This window comes from Saccopteryx leptura, chromosome 4 (genome assembly GCF_036850995.1).
Source record: "Saccopteryx leptura isolate mSacLep1 chromosome 4, mSacLep1_pri_phased_curated, whole genome shotgun sequence".
NCBI lineage: Eukaryota > Metazoa > Chordata > Mammalia > Chiroptera > Emballonuridae > Saccopteryx > Saccopteryx leptura.
In genome coordinates this window covers 76,679,635-76,704,622 of record NC_089506.1, presented here as the reverse complement: position 1 = coordinate 76,704,622, position 24,988 = coordinate 76,679,635, and the positions used below count along the sequence as shown (strand labels likewise).

Below are 24,988 nucleotides of genomic sequence, written 5' to 3'. Positions count from 1 at the left end.
TCAAAAGTGCACCATGACTTTACGGACACACTGTAGTGATCACAGCAGCACTGGCAGTACTGCTTGTAAAAGTATCAATAATAGAATTGAAAGTCCATCTGGAACCTCCTTTTCTGGATTCAGACATATCTGACTATGTTTAGTGAATTGATATCTTAAGGAACCTATAGAAAAAAGAAACCGCACAAAGGAAGGAGTCAGGTGGGCAGCCTTAGTCACTGGGTGGGGCAACCTGAAGATAAATTGGTTATAAACTTGGATTGGTCTTCCCGTCACAACTTTCCATCAATATCATAGACCTGTGACTTGTGGGAGTGAGAAGCTGGCTATCTGGCTTATATCTAAGTATGTTTTCAAAACACTATGAGGCGCAAGCAGCACTAGTATGCCATCAAGCAAGAGTGGGACTGTGAAAAGGGGAGATGGCATGCTGCTAGCTGTACCACACACAGTGGGTAGCTTCAGTGTCCCAATGATTGCTGTGTCGGTGATAAAGGAGTTGGGGTTAGCAAGGAGGTAATTGTCCTGGAGGAGAGCAACCTCTGGCAAATTTGGAAACCCAGTGAAAGGAAAGGAGACTGGTGTGAAAGAAAATAAATATTCTCAGGTAAGAGGCAACTGAAAACAATGAGATGTTACAGGAAGTTAGGGATACTCTAATAGCAGGGACAGGAGTGGTGATGGTTAAATAGCTAGGGAAACCCAGTTTAAGGAAATCTGTGACAGCCACCCTGTGAAAGAGCCTAAGCTAGCCCAGATGGTCATAGACTATGAAGGAAAAAAAAGCCCACAAAGTCTTCCCATGCATTTGAAATATTTGCAAAATAACTTTGCAGCTCCTCCTATCAAAGGTGGGGTTTATTTTCTTCACTCGTTCAGTCTGGAATTGGGCATCTTATTGCTTTGGTCAGGGGCACACTAGCATACTTGATGAAGGGGCCTGAAAAGTGTTTTTAATGGGAGGGGTCCTCTCAGTGCTCTTGGAAACCCCACAGCAGCCACCATGTGAAAGCATTACACTATGTGTAATGCTCGCTCAGCTACCTTCCTTGTCCCTGCCAACAGCCAACAGATAACCAAAAACGTAAGTGAGGACACTGGCTTCCAAGCTGACCACAAAGCACGACTGATTCCAGCTAACACCAAATGAAACAGAGGTGAGATGTCCTAGCAAAAACCATTTCAGCACAAATTGCTAACACACACTGAATTGTGAGCTAAAAAGGGGTTGTTGTTTTAAACCACTAAATTTGGGCTTGTTTATAATTAAGGTTGTACTGACTGACATCCATAGATACATTCATCCATCTATCCATCCATTCATCCATCTATTTCTTCACCTCTTCCTCCAAAAAGAACATGATGTTATTTACAACAAAGGTCTGAATATTCAGCAAAGTTAATAGAAATATTAAAAGATAGAGGAAGTATATATGTTGGTCATGAGGTCTAATATGATTTCTGTTGGTTAGCATTATATTTAACTTTGAGCTTCCTGAAATCTAAACAAAATAGTATAATATGTGAGTAGTATGAAGACAAGTTAACCACAAAGTTTCAGTTATATGCTAAGTACTTTACATATGTTGTTACCGATGTTTACAGCTTTGTGAGCTGGATATCACCATTTTATAGATAAGAAAATTAAAGACTTGAGATATTTCTCTACCCAGCTAATATGTGGAGAACCTAAATTTAAATTGAGGAGTGTCTGATTCTAAAATCTATGCCCTTTCCAACTCAAGGCAGACAAGTTACTATATAAAATGTTAAATAGTGGACAATAAAGAATACTTTAAATTTCCAAAGTATCTCTTTTCTTTATAACCTTTACTACTGCCTAGTTCCAGACCGTATCATTTATATAATTGTGCTCAACTTATAACAAGTTTCTCTCAATTCATTGTTACTCCCTCCCCCATAGTTTTGTAGAAATGACCTTATTAAAACTCAAATATGATTCTGTCAAGCTCTTGAATAATATTTTTCAATAGCTCCACTTTATTTTTAAGATTACAGCCCCCCCATCCATGTCTGGAATCGCATTTCCCACCATTCACCACTAGGATTTTCGCCATTCTCCATCCATACTGACCCAGCTGCCAGACCCGGAGCAATCACCTTCTCTGACCCCTTCACCCTCTGCATTCCCAGTTCCCTTCCTCACTTCTCACTGCCTCTGGTGCCTCACCCCACCCTCTGCCTCAAGTCTTCCCCATTAATACTTCTCCTTCAAGAAAGCTCAAAGATCCCTAAACTGCCCAGGATGAATTAGGTAACCAACAGTCGTCTTTATTAAAACTCATACTATATACCACATTATACTTTATTGAGGGAGACTGTGTATCTTATTCATCAGTTCACCCCTAAGCCCAGTGCCCCGCTCAGAATCAATTCAAGAAGTAACTGTTGAGGCCCTGGCCAGTTGGCTCAGCGGTAGAGTGTCGGCCTGGCGTGCGGGGGACCCAGGTTCTATTCCCCGCCAGGGCACATAGGAGAAGTGCCCGTTTGCTTCTCCACCACCCCCCCCCCCCTCCTTCCTCTCTGTCTCTCTCTTCCCCTCCCGTAGCCAAGGCTCCATTGGAGCAAAAGATGGCCGGGACACTGGGGATGGCTCCTTGGCCTCTGCCCCAGGCACTAGAGTGGCTCTGGTCGCAACAGAGCGATGCCCTGGAAGGGCAGAGCATCGCCCCCTGGTGGGCAGAGTGTCGCCCCTGGTGGGCATGCCGGGTGGATCCCGGTCGGGCACATGCGGGAGTCTGTCTGTCTCTCCCCGTTTCCAGCTTCAGAAAAATACAAAAAAAAAAAAAAAAAGAAGTAACTGTTGAGAGAGAATAACTGTCTTCAGGAACTATGTTCACAATGAATGCAGCAGGCCCTATAGAGCTGATTTGAAGAACCAGCCCAATTCCTCTGTAAACTCAGGGCCCAATTACACTGAAAGTGATCCTATTCAGTGGTGGGATTCAAGTAATTTAACAACTGGTTCTCTGCCCTAATGACCATTTTAAGTATAAAAAAACAATATACCAAAGAATAGTTTATTATTTTGTATATTTAATACTTAAATAAGAACAATAAAAGAACACAAAACTAGATTATATTATAAGAATTTTAAAATATTAATAAAAATATTAAATAATACCTGACAAAAAGCAATAAAACTGTTAAGATATTTCCATATTGTTTCTTGAGTGGCATCCTCACTTGCAATGTTTTTCACCTATGGACGGAATGAACATTACTACGGGCACTTAGAATATGCTGTTGCGCAGATGAACGTTAAAAAGGAGTAAGGAATGTAAATTTGTGATTTCCACATTGGGCAGCTGCCCTGGCTCCCACCTTGGAGAACACCCTGATTACAAGTGCCATTTTAACAACCGATTCACTGAACTCAACAAAAAATTAGGTATCGATTTTGCTGAACCAGTGCAAACTGGCTGAATCCTACCACTGATCCTATTGCTTTAAATGTGTAGCTTTTCAAGATCAAATACAAAAGGATACACTTGAGGGAGGGAAGGAGGGTTCCTAAATGAGAATCTTTCAGCTCTGGACATTCTGCTGGCCCGCTCCTTCCATACTGGCCGCACCACTGTCGCGCCTACCGGCATTCGAGCCACAGACTCACCTCTCCTGCCAAGGCCACGCCCCTGGCGTTAAATAGTTAACAATACATGCCAATAGGCAAAATATATTAAATTAACACAGTTCAATTACCTACTACTTGTATATAACTGAAGCTTGCAATGGCATTACAACTTCACTCTGATATTTTTTGTACCTTCCACTTCAAAACAAAATACTCAGCCTTTTTTGGGTTTCAGAAGCCACTTCACTGTATTTTAGGGAGTATGAATATATTTTTATAGCTCTTTTTAATAAATCATGTAGAGTATATGAATATATATAATATATATGTACATATTTATTTTTTGACAGAGAGTCAGAGAGAGGGAGAGATAGGGACAGACAGACAGGATGGGAGAGAGATGAGAAGCATCAGTTCTTTGTTGCAGCTCCTTGGTTGTTCAGTGATTGCTTTCTCATATGTACCTTGATCAGGGGGCTGCAGCAGAGCGAGTGACCCCTTGCTCAAGCCAGCAACCTTGGGCTCAAGCCAGCGACCATGGGCCTATGTCTATGATCTCACACTCAAGCCAGCGATTTCTCGCTCAAGCTGGTGAGCCCATGCTCAAACTGAATTAGTCCATGCTCAAGCTGGCAACCTCGGGGTTTCGAATGTGGGTCCTCCACATCCCAGTCCAATGTTCTATCCACTGCACCACTGCCTGGTCAGGCTATATGTACATATTATGTATGCATATATATTACTATAAAACAAACAAAAGAAATCGCTGAACAGATCCTCTTGGGAAAAAGGCACTTTCCATTAGCCATTCAGTCATTCATTCATTCAAATCCATACTTATTGAGTGCTGTGTTTGTTCCCATAAACTCAGAGAAATAAGAGAAATCTTAAGGAATTTACAGACTGAACTTGCCCAAACTTAGGTCTTGATAAAGTAAGAAATGACTAGAAAGTTAAGAAAGATATGGTAAGGGTCGATAGGTGAAAAAGGACTTATCTTTTTGCTTTGATTAATATGATACGAATATTTTTGGATAGCAAACAGGAAACCACTTTTATAGCACTTTTATATTATAATCCTTTACACAGTAAATTCTCAGTCTTAGTTGAATGTTTAATAAAAGAAGAATTTCTCAACTTTGATTAAGAAACACCAGTTGTGAGGTCTGTCACATGTGTATCAGTAGGTAAAGTTTCAAATATTGAAAGCACATTGTTAAATCAGAGTAGCTTCAAGAGTATGACTGTTATAATGTTGCTTTCAATCACACAGGCTTCAGTGGGAATTGAACTGAATATGGTCATGGAAGAGTATCTATTTTCTTTTTTTAGGTGAGACGAGGAGAGATAGTGAGGCAGACTCCCAAATGGGCCCCAACCAGGATCCACCCAGAAATTCCCCTCTAGGGCTGATGCTTGAGTACTGGGCTATCTTTAGCACCTGTGGTTGATGCGGACCAACTGAGCTATCCTCCGTACCCAGGGCCATGCTCAAACCCATTGAGTCACTGGGTGTGGGAGGGGAAGAGATAGAGAAGAGGGAAGGGGAGGAGAAGAAGCAAATAGTCACTTCTCCTGTGTTCCCTGATGAGGATTTGAATGGGGGTGTCCATACGCCAGGCCCGATGCTCTATCCAGTGAACCACCAGCCAAGGCCGAGATAGTATCCTTAAAATAAGCTTCATCTGCTGTGTCCACGAGGGTAGAAGGTTAGAATTCTGTCTTAGACTGTCTTTCCTTTCATTTCTCTCAGGCATTTGACAGAATTACATAGATGACAATCAAAAGTTACAATTTCTTAAAAGGGTATTTTGTACTGAGGCTGCACCCACGTGCCCTGGGACCTTGAAGATGAGTAAAATGTTAAATTTGACCTTAAAGTTAAGAGTTAGATCAGCACTTTTTCAACACATTAGTGTTCTATTGCTACAAAACAAAATCCTACAGACTTAGTGGCTACGAACAGCACCAGTTTTGTTATCTCACAGCGTTGGTGGGTCAAGAGCCTGGGCACATGCTGAGGTAGATCCTTGCTGAGAGTCTCCCCAGACTGAAATCAATGCACAGTTCAGAGATCTGATCTTTTCTGAGGCTCAGAGTCCTAATCCAAGCTCACTGGTTATTGGTAGAATCCAATTCCCTGTGGCTCTAAGGCATTCAGCAACTAGAAGTCCCCACTCTTTCTTGACACATGGCCCTTTTCACATCACGACATTAGCTTTATCAAGGCTAATGGGAAAACCCTTCTGACTTCTAAGGGCTGGATTATCTCCCTAATTTAATGTAAACTGATTGGGGACTTTAATTATATCGAGAAAGTTTCTTCCTTTTGAGAATCTTGGAGGCCTATCTTGGAATTCCACATTCTGCACTTGAAATGGAAGACATTTTCTTAATTGAATATTTGTTATTACTAGTGTTGCTGCTGAGATTATGAAAATCCAAGAATTGCCTTTCACAATTTTTATTTGGGGGAGGGGATTATCTTTTATCTTCATAAAACTAGTGCAAAGAACAATTGCCGCTTCTTAGCCACTTGGATAAACTTCAAATTGAAGAAACTTTAAAAAAAAATTTTTTTTTCTATTACAATTAAACTGTGGGAAATCATGTGGGGAAAATAAGACTAGTTAGTGGAAAGAAATGTAGATCATGAAAGAGACTCCACAAGAAGAGGTCAAGGTACCACTAATTAAGAAAAGATTGTGTTGAATAGCCGGTCACCTGGATTAAATTAAGTCTATTTCCTTGGATACAAGGCGCCTGGACTCTGACAACCAGTCTGTGTTAGAATCCCTCTGCGTCTTTCCAGGAACCCACAGAAAATTTGGTATTCAATACTCTGAGTCCATAAATCCATTAAAAAAATAAGAATGCACATTACTCTCTGGGAGGTCTGCTTCTTTTAATGAGCAAAGAATAAAATAATTATCTCACACAATGCTGCAGGTGTAGAATTGTAAGGGCGACTTCAGTAACTGTAAGTGCAATTGATAATAGATCTCCAGTGAAGGAACATTTTAAGATCTCCTTTTTTCTCATAGCTTTTCTTGTAAAGTAGCTGATGCCAAAATTAGCTCAGTTGCTTTTTGGGGGGCCTTCAAAAACTGCAGTCCTGTTATTGGATCTTTTGTTTAATACATTCTATCCATATGCTTCAGGCTGGCCTACTCAGAGAGCTCAAACCTTTGTGTACGCCCTCGGGAAAAGATGTGTGGCCTCGGTTTTGAGTCACGAAGGGCAGTTTCTTAACTTGACTTTGCCTCTGACTTATGTTCAGTTGTGTTGGTTCAAGTTTTAAATGCCAATAGAGCTGAAAATATCCATAGTGTTTCAAAAAGAAATTAATTTCTGTTCATGAGTAATTGTGAAGTCCTTGGATTAGGAACTATAAAGCCTAGCTGAGTAGCAGTATTCCAAGATGCATGTGTGTCTGATGTTGTGAGCCACATGTAGGAACGGATTCCTTTGTAAACGATTGTCCTGTCAATGGTTTACAGAATGCCAGATGCTCAAGTGAAAAAAAAAAAACACCCACAAAAAAAAACTTGGCTGTGGATTTGAAAATAATTAAAAACAGAAGGTTAATTTTAAAAATAAAAACACTTTTATTGGATTAACCAACAAGTAAATTGAAAAACAATAAAAATTAATTTAAACCACTTTTGAGTCTTAGACATACTGTTGCTGACTGCCTTTCTCCTCCCCCGCATCCCTCAGCAGATGATTTACCGTATTTCACTGAGAAAAGAGACCACCCGAGCGAGGCAGAGTGCCTGCAAACTCACTTCCCACACTGTCACTGCACGCTTACCTGCAGGTGCTCCCTGCGTGCTCTTGGGAGAGGGGCAGGTCAACAAATACATTCTTGAATTTACGGTCGTCAAGTAGTCGTCAAGTAGAATAGAAGTGATACTTTCCTCTTAGCTATGCCTCCTAAAGACCAAGTCCTCCACCTGAGATTGGGCTCCATTCTCCAAAATAGACCATAGATCCTTCCTTGTCAGGGATCTAGCTTCAGCAGCCAATCCTCTGCGTAACTTCGGTCTCTCCTGGCTCCTTCCATTTTCCATTAACAAGTAAACATGCTTCAGCTCCAATGACTCTGAAATGTGTGTATCTCTGTGTACATATATACATACACATTATTACATTATACCTGTAAATATGTCACATTTTCTTTAGATTTTCCCTTGTGAATAGTAATTTGGCGTGTTACCGAATTTTTGTTCTTACAAACATGTCTCCTTGCACGTAAGTGTGATGGTTTCTCTAAGGCAATGGTCCTCAGGAGTCCTATTCCAGAGCTCTTAAGATAAAATCTCCAAAGCTGTTTCTTAACGGCCTTAAAGATCATTCTGAGAAGCTTCAGTTGAGTACTGCAGCTCTAGGGTGAGAAGTAGAAAATCTGGGTAAGAGGGAATGCACCTTATACACTTTATTACAGGTTGCACAATTATTCCCCAATGTAGTTGTACTTATTTTTTTTAAGTGAAAGGAGGTGAGATAGAGAGACAGACTCCCGCATGCACCCCAACAGGGACCCACCGGGCAACCCCCATCTGGGGCTGATGCTGAATCAACCGAGATATGCTTAGCGCCTGAGGCCGAGGTTCGAACCCACAGAGCCACTGGCTGTGAGAGGGGAAGAGAGAGAGAAGCGGGAGAGAGAGGGAAAAAGAAGCAGATGGTCACTTCTCATGTGTGCCCTGACTGGAGACTGAACCCAAGATGTTGGCACGCCAGGCTCTATCTGCTGAGCCAACCGGCTAAGGCCACTATTTTTTTTTTTTTTTAATTTTTCTGAAGCTGGAAACGGGGAGGCAGTCAGACAGACTCCCGCATGGGAGGCAGTCAGACAGACTCCCGCATGTGCCTGACTGGGATCCACCCGGCACGCCCACCAGGGGGCGATGCTCTGCCCAGCCAGGGCGTCGCTCTGTCGCGACCAGAGCCACTCTAGCGCCTGGGGCAGAGGCCAAGGAGCCATCCCCAGCGCCCCGGCCATCTTGGGGTCGCTCCCCCAATGGAGCCTCGGCTGTGGGAGGGGAAGAGAGAGACAGAGAGGAAGGAGAGGGGAGGGGTGGAGAAGCAGATGGGCGCTTCTCCTGTGTGCCCTGGCCCGGAATTGAACCCGGGACATCCGCACGCCAGGCCGACGCTCTACCACTGAGCCAACCAGCCAGGACCGCCACTATTTTTTATCAGTATGGTAAGATATTTTTTCTGCTTACTTGTTGCCATGCAGTATTGTCAGACTTTTTTATTTATTTTTTTCTTCCAGTTTGAAATTGTATTTCAAATCATTTTTATTTTTATTTACATCAATTACTAGTGAGGCGGAGTATCTTGTCCTATATTTTTCTATACTGTTTTTCCTTCTGTAAATTGCCTGTTTACATCTCTTGTTTATTTTATGGTGGTGTGTTTGTCTATTTTTTATTGATTTATAGGTGGTCTTCAAATATATTGTGTGTCACAATCTTTTCTCTATATGCACAAAGTATCATCTCCCAGTCTGTTGGTAGTCTTAAATTTATGGGTTTTGAGCAAAGCTACCTGGATTCTATTTTCAGCATTACTACTTATGTTAAGTATAGAATTGGAACTGAGTATTCTTAGACTTTTTCTCTTTCATATGGATTTCAGTAGCAATTTGTAAAGTCTGATGAAAATATTACATTGGAATTCTATTTGCAACTGCATTGAATTAGTAGAGTAATTGACATCTGTAAGATATTGTCTTCCTTTTCTTGAAAATGGTGCATTTCTCCATTTATCTGTGTCTTCTTTCATATCTTTAATGGCTCGTAAGCAATAATAATTTTTACATCTTTTGAATATTTTAAGATGTATTTTTGAGATCTATTTATAGCTTTTATTGTTGAAAATTAGATTTTTTTAATTATAACTTTTACTTGTTTGTTACTAATGTTGAAGAAGGCTATCAATATTTACACATTGATATCTATCAAGTAATCTTTTTCTTTTTTCTTTTTTTAATTTTTTTATTAAGTGACAGGCAGGGAGGCAGAGACAGACCTGCATGTGATCCAACCAGGGTCCAGGCCTCCGACCATGCTCTGCCTGTCTGGGTTACTGTGTTGCTCACCAACTGAGCTATTTTAGTGCCTGAGGTGAGGCCTTGTAGCCATCCTCAGTGCCTGGGGCCAACTTTGCTTGAACCATTTGAGCCATGGCTGCAGGAGGGGAAGAGAGAGAGAAAGAGGGTGGGAAGGGTGAAGAAGCAGATGGTCGCTCCCCTTGTGTGCCCTGACTGGGATTCAAACCCAGGACATCCACACGCTGGCCAATGCTTTTCTGCTGAGCCAACCAGCCAGGGCCTATCAAGTAATCTTGTAGAGTATTATTGCCTCTAGAATATCTTAGGTTTTTTATTTATACAATCTTATTGACTGAAAATGACAATTTTTTTTCACTTTTTAATCTTTATATCTCATTTCTTCTTCCTATTCTTATTTGTTTGTCTGTTTGCAATGTTGAATAGTAGCGGTGTGTAAAGACACTGTAAAGTGTCACCCAGCTCTCCCTTCAAGGATGGACCTGCTGCCCCGCTGCTGGGAACAGTGTGAGTAGGCAACCTTCAGCTGGTCGTCCCCTTTGGGCATCGCTTCAGCTGGCAAGAGGCACCTTGCCTGAGGTCACACCTTTCCCCTGATGGCCGAGAGCTGGGGATCTTATCCCAGTTCAGGGTAACTGGTAAGGGTCCTTCTAACGCCGTAGCTACCCTGGTATTAACTGAGGCTGTTGTGGGGCCTACTTCACAGTTCAACTGCCCCTCACCATCTTCTGCTTCCCTCTCACTGGTATTGATCCCAAGGGCACTTCTATTTATTATTTATTTATATTAGATTTATTGTGTTAACATAGGTTCAACATGTCCCACTCGATATAACACCCTCACTTCCCCAACCACAAGCCCCCATTATACCCTTTTTTCCTCCCTCCCCCTAACTCCCTCCCCCATCCCTCTGGGATTTGCTGTTCTGTAATCTGTAGCTATGTGTTATGTGTATATAATTTCACCAACCCCTTTACCTTCTCTGATCCCATCCCCTCATCCCTCTTCCCTCTGACAGCAGTTTCTCCGCTTCTTAATAAACAAATAAACATCCTGCAAGTCAAACTCTAATTCAGAGCCTGATTCCCAGAGCACAACTCTGCCACAACGATTGTGGGCATCCCTGATGATTGTGTGGCTTGCTACCTATCAGAATCTAAGGTTACAAACAACAGAGAATGCCTCTGGGTTGTTGGGCGGAATGTAAGCCCCATCAATGTGGGGATATTCATCTGTTTTGTTCACTAGTACATTTACATGCATTCACAAAGGAAAGATATTTTGAAGAGATATAGGGAAGGTAAGAGATGGCAGAGAGAACCAAAGACATAGTGTCGGAAGAGCAGAAAAAAATTTTTTTAAAGTTTTGAAACCCAGGACCACAGCCTAACGCAAACACATGGTAGGAACACTGCCACTGCAGTGGGCATCCCCCCTGCACCAGTGCCTCTGCAAACCACAGGTTGCTGCCTCCCCTACTGAAAGAATTCTCCACTGCCAGCTTTTATTCATATCCCTTTCTTCAGAATTGAAGTCCAGCAAGGAGTGTCATGTATCCTGATCCTGACTCTCAGGGGCATAGACCTTTTTAGCTTTGGAAATGGGAGATGAACTCTGTTCCTCCCCAGGACTTTTGAAATCAGGAAATCTCCAACAGCAAGGGGAGTTCAGCTGCTGGGCAGCCAATATCATGTAAAATTGTAGCTTCTAAAATTATGCTATTAGGCACTGGCATGCTAGTAAATGTTTAACTAGAACTCCAGGGGAAAGAAGCATTGATTTGTAGTATTTGCCAATTGTGGTGGTGGGTGTGTGTGTGAAAGTATTCCACTATGTCTAATTTTAAGTTACCAATGTGATGTTTCATAACAGAGTTGGGAAGAGATGAACTCGATTCTTTCTCAAGAGCCGGCTCATGAATATCATCACTGCAGTATGATAATAGTTCCCTGTTTGATTTCTCCTTTACAAAAAAATGACAACAAAAAATCCCACATTCCCCTTTAGTTACAACTCTTCACAGCTGATCACCACGGAAGGATTGTCTAACTCCGCTGCCTCAAATCATTCATTCTTCACCTCTACTGTAAGTTCATCCACTCCAATATATATCATCTAATTAGGTCCCGATGGCTAAATTCCCTGAACTCTTTTCTGTACTTGTTAAAAGCATTCTCTAGCTATGAACTTGTGTCGTTTATGAAACTGTTCTATCAGTGTATGCAACACCATGTTCTTCTGCGGTCTGTTTGCTTCTCAACCTGGTCTTTCTTAGTCTCTTTTATAAATGTCCCTTTTTTGTATCTTACCCTTGAATGCTAGGCTTTCCTATGTCTTGGCCTCTTTTCACAATCTACACTACCATCTATAAAACACAGACATCTCTAGCCCCAATTCTTTCCATTGAAGTCCAGACCTACACGAGTAATAGAACTGCTTTTGGACAATTATATCTGGAGGCCTCCTAGGCACTTCAGATTTGATATACTTAAAACTGAACCTATCAACTTCCACCCATCTCACTCTTTGCTCCATTCTCTCTCTTTCCTCATGACCCCTTGCCAAACCTTCATATATGCTTCTTATCAAAACCAGAAACATGTGGCCTTCAAGTCCTTTTTTCCCTAACCCACATCAAATTATCACCTAGTGTCATAGATTCTCCCATTTGCGACATCATGCCCAAGACAAAGCCACCATTAACTCTTTATTTATTTTTTTTTACAGAGACAGAGAGAGTCAGAGAGAGGGATAGATAGGGACAGACAGACAGGAACAGAGAGAGATGAGAAGTATCAATCATTAGTTTTTTGTTGCGACACCTTAGTTGTTCATTGATTGCTTTCTCATACGTGCCTTGACTGTGGGACTACAGCAGATCGAGTAACCCCTTGCTCGAGCCAGCAACCTTGGGTCCAAACTGGTGAGCTTTGCTCAAACCAGATGAGCCCGTGCTCAAGCTGGCGACCTTGGGGTCTCAAACCTGGGTCCTCTGCATCCCAGTCCAATGCTCTATCCACTGCACCACCGCCTGGTCAGGCAACACCATTAACTCTTGATGAATTTAACACCTTCCTTATTGGCTTTTTGGCCTCACTACAAGTTATTTACCCCAATACGTTATTTGAAAAGTATCCTTGTTCAAAGGCACATCTGATATCACCACTTTTCTACTTAAAATTCTTCAGTGATTCTCAAAAGTTTTCAGAAAAAATAATATATAGTCACCCTGGCCAGATAGCTTGGTTGGTTAGAGCATCATCCTAAAGCACAGTGGTTGACAGTTCAATCCCTGGTCAGGGCACACACAGGAATGGACTGATGTTCTTATCTCTCTCTCACTAAAATCAATAAATTTAAAAACTTGTTAAAACATATATATATAGTCCATTAGTGCCTGCATTGCTAATTGCCAAGCCAGTCTTTCTGCTACACAGCAGTAAAAAGATTTTAGGAGTTGAACCTTGCTTTTTAAAGGAACCCTATTTAGTCTAGCCAATCATGATGACCCCATTCCCCTCGTCAATGACTGACTTGGGAACCCAGGGTTAAGATAAGTAATGCTGGATGACATTTATTGATGGAGCTGTGGGAATGATGACTAAGTTGAGCCAAACTAAGACTGAAGTAAGGAAGATTTATTCCACAAATAAGAGCGTTCTCTGCTTCCCATGTTGAGGAGAAACAAAAAAGGAATGTAGCCTTTGATTACTCTTGGCCACTATTCTAATAGGCTAAAATTGATGCATGAAAGACAAAGCAGAATGGTGGAAGAAATCAATAAACCCTGAGCGTGTCATGATTTATCTTACTTTTTTATAGCTGATTTGAAATCATTCTAAACATTATAAGACTCTTCAAGGGTAATTAGTCTTAATTACCCTTCCAGCTTCACCTCTCCTTATTTGTCCTCCTGCACTCAAAGTGTCCTCTGGGGACCAGCAGCATTGGTATCACCAGAGAGTTGGCTAGAAATACAGAACTTCAGGCCCCACCCTAGATCTCCTGAGTCAAAACCTGCATTCAGTAAGACTTCTTCAGTGTGGTTATATGCACACCAACGTTTCAGAAGTGCCACTTTTGACTAGTGGTTCTTGAAGTGAGGCTCCCAGACCAGCAACAGCAGCATCACCTGGGACCTGATTAGGAATATAAATGCTCAGGCCTCTAGACTTCTGGAATCTGAAACCCTGGGGGTGACTCCCAGCAATCTGTGTTTTAATGGCTCTGTCATTTCTCCAATATCATTTGTGTTTTTAGGCAATGCTGCTACAATCTGCCTCTAGACCACTCTTTGAAAACTATCCTAATAGAGTTCTGACTTCATTCTTTTGGAGGGTAGGTAACCTGGGCATTGGTAGTTTTCAAAGGTCGCTAGGTGATTTAATTTTCAGCAAATCTGAGACCACTGATCTATATTCTAACCATATGAAACGACTTTTTCTGTTTCTCCACAACTACATAGCTTTATCTTTTACCAGCCCAAATAACTTGTTTTCTTCCCCCTTTCACCTGTCCTTTCTTTAGCTGACTGACTTATATTTGCTATTTTCAGGTTGGTACAAGTATCCCCCCTTCCCAGGGGCTCTCCTGCACGGCCAGGTTTGGATGCAGTGCCTCTGGCTGTACGTCTGTGGCAGCTGGAGCAGCTCTCAGGCGGCCTCCACTTTGCTTCTCTTGACTCGTTTTCCTCCTGGACGTCTCTGAGTGTAGTCAGTCAGCCACATTCACCATTTCATTCCTTGAGTCTAAACAAAAACTGGGGCTCAGTAAGCATTTGTTGAATTGTGTTTTATACTTCTTTAATGGTTATCACAGTTCCTCAAAAACTATTCTTTTATTCTTTTTAAACTGCTTTTTAGAGAGAAAGGGAGAGAGGGGGGAGAGAAATATCAATTTGTTGTTCCTCTTAGTTGTGCATTCATTGGTTAATTCTTTTTTTTTTTTTTTGAAGTGAGAGGAGGGGAGAGACTCCCATATGCACCCTGACTGGGATCTACCCAGCAACCCCCACCTGGGGCCAATGCTTGGACCAACCAAGCTATTTTCAGTGCCCAGGGCCAATGCTGGGACCAATCAAGCCACTGGCTATGAGAGGAGAAGAGAGAGAGAAGTGGGAGAGGAAGGGGAAGAGAGGCAGATAGTCACTTCTTCTGTATGCCTTGACTGGGGATCAAACCAAGGATGTCAGCACACCAGGCTGACGCTCTATCCACAGAGTCACCAGCCAGGGCCCCATTGGTTGATTCTTGTATGTACCCTGACTGGAGATGGAACCCACACCCTTGGTGTGTCAGGACGATGCTCTAATCAACTGAGCTACCCAGCCAGAGCCCTCAAAATTTTTTAATTAAAGTTTTCATAATTGCTTGTAAAATGAACTCTTTTAATTAGAAAGCCTCCAAATAAAACTAGGAGATGCTGCAGATGTAGGAAAATTAGGGGAAAATAAAACCAGGGAAAATTGGTTAACCCAATTACTGCTGAATAAAGACTGCACATCGCGTAAATTGAACTATTTTTAAGTGAGCCAGGATGTGGATTCTGACTAAGACTGGAGTACCATGATAACTATATATAACATCAATACAATTAAGAGCTTGGGTTGGGGGAAGACAATTCTAGTTTTGCCACTTACTTGTCGGGTGTCTCTTGGCAGCTTGATTTTTTTAAGGCTAAGGGTCCTTACCTCTAAGATTGGTGTAATAATTAGGTTTGCCTCACAGGGATATGTAAAATTTAAATAAGACAATATATTTTAGGCACATAGCACATAATTAGCATGGCACATAATAAGTTCTCCATGTGTGGGAGCTAAGAGGTAATAGACTATTTTTAAATTCCGTTTAGACTCATGGGTAGATTTTGATGCCTTCTTTGCTGATCAAATTATTATTTTTCAAAATATAAGTTTGATCTCTTCAGACTCTTTGTGGTTTTATATTCGACTCCTGATTATCCAGGGGCAAAAGCAGCAAGAAACTGTCTCCACACCTACTCCTTCCCTGCCATCTTCACAGGGCTATGATCTTATAGATATGAGTTTCAATTCTTTCTCCAGAAAAATAGCTATGTTACAAAGTAATGAAAACTTCCAAAAGATGGCCAGAAGGAACAGAGGATGGGGGAGGGGCCTAATTTGGGGATAGCTCGCTTGGGCAACAAAGATTGATTCTAACCGAAAGTCCCAGGGGCACAAACCCCTACAGCAGACACCATGCTATGTGAGGGGAAAGGAATTATACAATTTCCCTGGAGGTTGAGTTGTGGCTCACAGCCATAAAATATAGCCCTTTGTGTGCTGAATGCTGAACCAGGGCACATTAAGACAAGAAGTGTTTATTTTATAGGCATCAATAAAGTAAAAGCATAAGGTGTATGAACAGAATTGGGCTGGTCAAGGACAGCTAATTCCTGCAAATACCTTGTTACTCATTGAATGTAAATGATCTACTTCTGCATTTTATCATGTTTACACAGTGATATTTTGTGGTGGCTGCTTCCAGGTTTATGTGTATTTTTAATCTGGGAAAGTCCAGGGTTTATTCACTCTTATGTTGAATAAAAGGTCATTGGTAAAAATCAGGAACCGATCTAAAACAAGAGAAATATGGCAAGTTTTGCCAAATGCATACCAACTTATTTCAATATTTGCTTGAGCATTCATTGTCTTGAAACAAGAAATGGCTTCTTGCATTGCAAATAAAAGATCAGATGTTTTAATTTGGTAAGCAGCAACCACCACTACAACAAAACAGTACCCTCAAATGGTGTCCTCTGCTTTCAGTGGCTTCCATTAGGCACAGAGCCATACCTTTGTGTGGATGTAGTGGGTAAAAGAGAGTAGGGGTAAGAGGAAAATATGCAGACCCCATCCGAACTTCAGATATCATATTTTATTTAAATCATCCTATGACATCATTACTATGCATTATCCCCATTTTACAGATAGCCTGAAAACCAGCAAGCCTGACTTATTTGCATGGGACTCACACTGCTAATAAGCCATGGGTTTGGTCACCAAGCCAGGGTGTATTAGTCTAGATCAGTCTAGATTCATCCTGAGCTTTTCTCTACAATGTGAACTTTTTTTTTTCTTCAGGGAAAAAAAAAAAAAAAAAAAAAAAAAAAAATATATATATATATATATATATATATATATATATATATATATATATCTCAGGCATGTGTTTTTTCTTTATTTATTGTACAACTTAACACCTGTAACAGATGAGCTCATTAACATCTAATGCTTAAAACACGGGCTTAGTTCTAGCTGTACTAGTTGTGTGACCTTTGACAGATTTGTTAAACTTCAACTTGAAGTTCAGCTTTAAACTTGAACATCAGTTGCCTGATCTGTACAATAGAAAAATGTTAGTAGTGAGATTGTCGGGCAGACAAAAATAATAATCCTGCAATGCCCTAAGCACAGTGTTTGGAATATGATAAATGCCCAATAAAGGTTAACTGTTGTTAGCAAGAGTCCAAGGCTTTTGGCGAGGTGCTCATAGAGGATACGGAGTAAAAACAGGCGTGATTATAGTCCTGGAGGAAATTGGCCAGAAAATAGAGGGAACTTGCCTTTAGATACAGTTTAAGGGTTTGTTCAATATAGGGAAGAAACATTTGAAGGTATTGGATTTTATATGCTGAATAAATGTGTGCTTTACATACTTGAAAAAAAATTATCATTTTCTTATGGAATGTCTACAGCATGAAAATTCATCCCACTGAAATTTTCAGCTCATTAATATTATCATCCCTAAAACATCCTGATCAAGGTCCAAAGAAAACTGTGTCTCCCAAATGACAGACACAGAGTGTTTTTAGGAAGCTAAAAAATATACTGAGTTAATGTATTTATAAATTCATGAACATAAATTTATATATAAGAATATACATATAAAATATATAATCTGAATCTGTTTTGCAATGCAACATTTCTCATGTAAATATTCCCAGCAAGGCATTAGCAAATTTTTTGAAAAGTTATTTATACTTTGGTACCTTAACCAATTCTTAACCATATCACAGAGGGACATTCAATTCTAGAAGAAAAAACTAGAAGTTTATAGAAAAAATAGTATTCTCTAATTCTCCCAAACTATTTTTTTTAATTTTTTGTCTTCTTATTTTCTTTTAAAAAAAATTGGCATTTGATAAGTTTGCAGTTGAATAGCAAACTATTCCACTTTGGTTTGCCCAAGACCCTCAAATAAGAGATATACCTTCAATAAGGCAATTTGTAGAAAATTTATTCTCTAAACAATTTCCACCTAGGTATTAGATAGAATAATCCACCCAGTATTTGACTGTGTGAGCTCTGGTGGGTGAATATGTAATTTGACCATTGCTTCTACTCAACAGGGAGTCTGCAGTCCTTTACCTCCTTGGCAGAATTTCCCCGAACAAAATGATAAACTAAGTAAAGTTATTTTGCAGGGCTCTTATCTCTCCCTCATGAACCTTTGCACACTTCTCCCTTTACCTGGCCACTTCTGTGACTCCCAACCTCTGCAAGTAACCACAACCACCACACAAACAGCATCATCACAGGAGGGCAGTGTTTGCACCGTCTCCAGTCTTCCTCTTCATCTAAAGCTGCTCTTTGCACCACACGTACAGACTCATATTAAGTTTATATCGTTCATATGAAGGTGTGACTGTTGTTAAGGCTACCACATTTGCCCTTACAGACTTACTGAGTGATAAGAAACCTTAGGCAAATAAATGCAGCCTGATGTATAATTTCAAACACCAAATGAACAAATGGGGAATATGTTTATTAGGGTGATGGGCTAGAAGTGGTATTTTTAGCTGACCTTAAAATTAAGTAACTACAATTTGTGTATGCTTAAGGCAGGTCTTGTCTCATACTTAAGTAGCTGTGACATCGTTTGCTCCAACATTTAAAGTACACATTCACCAAATGAAATACTGCCTTTACTTTTACAGGGAGATCGCGGGGAGACGGCCCCAAACCAATTTAAGGCAGCGATGATGATAAAGGGATCTTTGCTTTGGATCTGATTGAGAAGCAGGGAGTCCTAAGCACAGGGTGTTCTGAGAGAGGGAGGGGGGCTGAGCCACCGTGTGCTGTGTGCTCGCTCTTTCCCCCAAGTTCACAGAACAGACAAGTGGCTCCCATTCCCTCGGGGAAGGAAACGCCAGGCGTGGAGAGTGGCAGGAGTTGAGTTTCCTGAACTTTCTCTTCTCTCCTGAGCAGGAAAGTGGAAACTCCTTCCCTTCTATGAACTTGGGAAGCCGGGAATGACCACACAGCCCTAACTGGAGGCTGACGTTGGGCAGGCTCTGCCGTACCCTGCGTACAGCACAGAACACCCCGGCAGGTGCTGTTACCACCCCAGGGTCTCCTCAGGCGGGGACGAGCAGGCATCACTCTGCCGGTGAACTGAATATCCATCATCTAAACCACTTCCACCTGCATTACAGCGAATGCTCTTTCCAATGTGCTAACATTCTCAGTACCTTCCCCCTTCTGTAACAAAGACTTAGGCTGTAGTTGTACCGCTTGTTTTATTTTTATCAAAAGTTTCTTTCTTAACCTCTGTCCTCAAAACACAGTTACAACCTTTTCTTGTTGCTCCTTTGGCACAAATGGGAGAAGAATCTATTTCAAAGTTCGGTCAAAAGTCGTTTTTCCTCCTCATGGTGGAATCAAAAATGCCACATCACACTCACAACCAGGGCTGCTCTCGGTCTTCTTTACTTACATATTGTGAATTGACGTCAACAGGTTGATGGCATTTTCTAAAATCTAAGTTAGAGGAATCGCTCACTGACAGTACATTCAGAAGAAGCAGGATTATAGGAAATAGGACGGGAGAGTCCTTCTTTCGCTGATAAGGAAGTGAGGCGACATCCAACACCAGTGCCTAACTGGACCTTTATGGGGCAGTTAACCTTGAGACTCTGCTGTATGTAAAGATTAAACTGCAACTCTGGTTAACAGATTTATAGAGTTTTACAAATACCTTGGTTTCACTCTTTGTGCTTTTATCTACTTCTGAACTTTATTACTGCTCTCTGTCCAGTGATAGTCTTTATAAACACAGCATGCCAAGAGATTAAATGCTGAAAAGGAGTCAAAAGGTTTCCTTCGTCATTTTTGGTGTCTTAAAGGTTTTAATAGACAGGCACACCTTCCCCCAGTTAGAGAGCCACAGAAAATATTACCTCTCATCACCCTCCCCCCCATGGATGACAAGCATTTTACAAATCACAGTCCCCCCCAACAAAGGCAAAGACAAAACGAAGTAGTAGCTAGTCATGGTGCAAAATAGCTAGGTGATAATCAGCAGTTTGTTGTACATGCACACAATCTAAATAAATACTTCATTCGATACATTAAGCACATTGGTGAAGATAGTTACACATACAGTGACATATCACAACAGAGGGACTATTGCTTTGGTTTTATGTGAATAAGGACAGCCACACAGTGCAGTGTAGAAGATAAAACTTTTTAAAAAGGAAATGCAAAATTTTCTAGGCCCCATCTGAGCTGAATGATTCTAATATTACAGAATCCTTCACAAAAGACAGGAAATGACAATGTTGGAATAAAATACATTAAATTGGAAGAAGAAAGAAAACACCAATTAACTGCATGAAGAGGTGGCTTGTTCCCACTTGCCCTGGCTGTGGGGAAGTATTGTGTAAGCTCATGCCTTCTTGCTTTGAGGTCCCTGCTGTCACAGGGGCAAGGGACTAAGCCACGTGAATGCTACGACTTGAGAGAAAATAACTTTTTGAACTTGAAAATTAAGTTTCTAATCTCCAGTTTTACATACTCAGCAAGAGTTATTATAGTCAAGATTTTTTTTTACTTGAAGAAAACAATTTTATTTTTCTTTTGATTTATTTTTTTGATTTTTAAATTTTTATTTAATATTTGACAGACAATATTATATTAGTTTCAGGTGTCCAACATAGTGATTAAACATTTATTTACTTTCTGATTTCAGTGAATTTTGTACACCACCTATCATTCTGAGTTTCAAAATGTTTTTAATCATGGAATATGTTTTTAAAACCCAAGCAACAGTCAAATAATCCAGTGGATGCTTTTTCTAAATAGAGACTCATGTAAGAGTTATGGTATCAATTTAAGGCTTTCCAAATGTGAACTGTCTTAAAGATTTTCTTTGGAATGATGCAAAAGTACTGAAGTCACAGAAATAAAAAGTTAAAAAACTGTCATAAAACTTTGTGGATTGAAATCATGAAAAGTTAATCAGATGCTAATGAGTGTGGGCACCGGCATGGTCTGAGCACAAACTTTCAGGTAAATTGGCACCTTGTAATTTTAATAATTTTTGAACTTTTTACAATATTCTCTCCCCATAAAGTGCTTTGATATGTTCATAAAAGTCTATTTTCTAATTTTTGACAAAAGTAGTTTTATACTTTACTGTGTGTATATATATATTATATATAATGTATATATATATCCGATATATGGAAGGTTCAGTGAACGATTATGGAATACAATTGGATAAGCCACCTGATATTAATTTTGACATGTGAATGTTAATTATTTAAACTTATCTTTTGATTTAATGTTTTAATTTATTTATTTTAATAAAATTTTATTTATTTTCTCTTTTAAGAGAGAGAGAGAGAGAGAATTTAAGAAATTGACTCACGTGACTGATGAGGCTTGGTGAGTCCAAAATCTGGTGGGTGGGCTGGCATGCTAGAGACTTGAGGAGAGTTGCGGTTCAAGTCCAAAGGCGGTTTGCTGGCAGAATTCCTAATTCCTTCCTGCTCAGAGGAGGGTAGTCTCGGTTCTTTTTTTTTTTTTATGTATTTTTCCGAAGCTGGAAACGGGAGAGACAGACAGACTCCCGCATGTGCCCGACTGGGATCCACCCCGCACGCCCAGCAGGGGGCGACGCTCTGCCCACCAGGGGGCGATGCTCTGCCCCTCCGGGGCGTCGCTCTGTTGCGACCAGAGCCACTCCAGCGCCTGGGGCAGAGGCCAAGGAGCCATCCCCAGCGCCCGGGCCATCTCTGCTCCAATGGAGCCTCGGCTGCGGGAGGGGAAGAGAGAGACAGAGAGGAAGGAGAGGGGAAGGGGTGGAGAAGCAGATGGGCGCTTCTCCTGTGTGCCCTGGCCGGGAATCGAACCCGGGACCCCTTGCACGCCAGGCCGACGCTCTACCACTGAGCCAACCGGCCAGGGCTGGTAGTCTTGGTTCTAATAAGGCCTTCAACTGATTGAAAGAGGCCCACCCATATTATGGAGGGTAAGCTGCTTAACTAAATGTCCACTACTTTAAATGTTATCTTATCCAAAAAACACCCGCACAGAAACCTGCTGAGTAATGTTTGACCTAATATCTGGCCGCTGTGGCTAGCCAAGTTGACACATAAAATTAAGCATCATAATGAATAAATTGCTCAGTGAGAGAAACGAGGGCATCTGGATTTGCCCTTGGTGATGTTGGGCAGGGGAGGGGAGAGGCCAGTCAGCCAAAGGCTTTCAAACTTTATTTTACATTGAGCTGCATTGTGTCACATGCATGCCCCTGTGTACTGAGACAACACCTGCTCTTCACCTTCTTTTCTCTTCCCCTCTTCCATCTGTCATACCCTAGAGCAGGCCGGTGGACTGGCCGGCCAGAAACTTTGTTCTGGTCTGCAGAAGTTAACCACCCTGATACTGCATGAAGATTATAAATCCAATTATCTTAGTCGAATTCACTTATGCTCAGGATGCTTTCAGCTTTAGGGGTGCGCAAAATAATTCTATTTTCACCAGTCTCCAAGTGCAAGAAGTTGGAAACCACTGTCCTATAACATCCCATTGCATTCTTTTTTTAGTTTTCGAAAATGTTCATCATTACCCACCAATTGGATTTACTTGCCACTAAGGGGTCACAACACTTCAACTTACCAACAATGAATATATAATTTCTGTGTGTGCATGCATGTGTGTGGTAGATCAAGGAAGAGGCTGACAGGACGGGGAACAGAGACTGCACCCTTCAGACCGGCAAGTGACCCATGAACTAAGAGAACGGGCGGTTGTGACAATGCCAGCAGCCCCGCCGCTCCTCCCGCGGTGCTGCACTCACCCTCAGAGTGCACAGAAATCTCGGGGAGAGCTCTGGTCTTACACTGGACATGGAATCAGGGACCTGACATGTGCGTGTGATATGGATCTCAGGGGACATGAAGGCCTTCTGATTACCTGAGTTACAGAAGCTGTTCTCCCTATCTTTGCACTTCCGTAACATCTCTGCCAATGCTAGTGCTGCCTGGCCGTTTGTATTTTATACTTTAGAAACTATGTGTTTATCTAGCCAGGTACTGTATGTTGTAATCTACTTTTGGTTAGAAATTATGTTTGAGGTACAATTTTTATGTCCCGTATCAACTAGAATAATACCTAAAACGGTGTAATAATTCAAATACTATATGTGCTTTCCATTACTTTATGTATGTAAAAGTTATTACTGCTAACTATAAAAATATTGACTTGTTATGAGTAGCTAAATAAACTTTATAAAATTTCCTACACATTCTGCACGTTTTAGACATATCAAATACATAATTTTAATATCACTTAAGAAATATAATATTGTTATATATATATATATATTACAAAAGAATAAACATCAATGCCCAACTGACTGTGTGGACGCATGCTGAACATATTATAAAGCAATGGCTTGAAATCAGCAGTGAAAGGTGAAGTAGAGTCCACAGACTTGGTTCAGCAGTAGAATGTACTGGTCACAGTCATGTAAGCTCTAAGGGCTCTGAAGATGACCAATAATGTTAACTACATCTACCCCATCATCTGGTCTATGGTCAAGTTAAAGAGTTCAGAGGAGTCTGAGGCAGCAGCAAGACTACCCTTGAGATGCTGGAACTGACCTGAATCTTTGGTACAGTCTGAAAGCTCTAAGGAACCTACCTATACATCATGGCAGCACATTACACAGACTTATTGTACCTTGCAATCCTCTCCAAAGTAATGGACTGTAATATGTGCATGTACACCATAGCTATACAAAGAAAAAAGGGGGCATTGTGCTGGCTATACATCTATTTAAGCAATTCAGGGGTATTCCTGAGTGGACCTGTTTTTAGCATACCTGCTAATGTATCATGGCCTCACATAAAGCTGAGCTTCTTACACACACACACACACACACACACACACACACACACACCACACAACTATAAAAGAAAAAGACTATGTAAAAGTTGTTTCTGTACAAAGAAAATGTAATTTATTTCAGAAATAGACAATCACTCAAGTGTATGGGCTGTGTAGGCGTTCATTGGTAAATTTAGACTAAACAGGAAGTGATGTAAATTATACTTATTACACTGCTGGGAGAGAAATATATTAAATCCAGACAGCACTCAGACAAAGCACAAGGAACTCATTGTGTTGAAGGAAACCATGCAACTTTGGTGGGAAGACAATGCACTATATGGTATGAAAATCATCAGTGGCCATTTGGGACTGAAATAATATTGTAGGGAGTATAATTTTGTTCTAGTACTGAAATATTTTTTCTGCTTGATAAAGCCCCAAGGTATTCTAATCTTAAACATATTGCTGTTTCTGGGCTTTTAACTATTTCATGCTGTTGTTTTGTTGTCATTACACTGGAGAGAATAAGAAGAATGAAGCCACCAATGCTATAGTTAGAAACCATAGATCTGGTGCAATGTCCAGAGTAAAGGTGAAGACTGAAAAAGTTATAAAATTATTTAGCATCTATATAATTCCACCTATTGTTGAAGTATCCAGGAATCAACTGGCATAAAAAATACTGACAAATATTTACCTTGAGAGTAAAACAATGTTGTCATTTGTTCACTGGTTTATCCTATGACAAAAGCTCTTGTGGTGAATTGAAAACCAACCAACCAACCCACCCACCAAAAACAAAGATGGGAGAGCTGGTTTGGCTGCTTACATGGCCTAAAGAGAACTCTCAGAAAATCAGGTCAAGGACATAAATGTAATGCCCACCTACCATTTTGTTAGTCGTATCCAAAATGAAGTAATTGAATGAATTGGGTTCAGCCCTACAAGTTACTACCATGCTTCACCAGAGCGTAGAACAAGATAGACTTTAATAATTTATTGGCTTTTACCTTAATGGGATATTTCTAAAATGGCATAACTAAAGTCTTCACAAAGAATTTGGTAAAAATGTACTGAGGGTTTATTCTTTAATTTTCAAACAATTTTATCATCTTTTAGTGAATGATTTCTTTTGTCCCGTTAGCATGGATAGCCATGTAGGGGTCTCAAA

At 40.8% G+C, this 24,988-nt stretch overlaps 1 long non-coding RNA gene across 1 annotated transcript in view; it reads right to left on the bottom strand.

Moving 5' to 3' along the window:
• Positions 1 to 21,488, bottom strand: part of LOC136402852 (uncharacterized) — a 31,070-nt gene extending 9,582 nt beyond the window's left edge. Inside the window, exons 1-2 of the long non-coding RNA XR_010751046.1 lie at positions 21,350 to 21,488; positions 3,146 to 3,223 (exon numbers count right to left, since the gene is read on the bottom strand). This is a non-coding gene — a long non-coding RNA (uncharacterized lncRNA). The remainder of the gene's footprint in view (positions 1 to 3,145; positions 3,224 to 21,349) is intronic.
• Between the last annotated feature and the right edge of the window lie 3,500 nt (positions 21,489 to 24,988).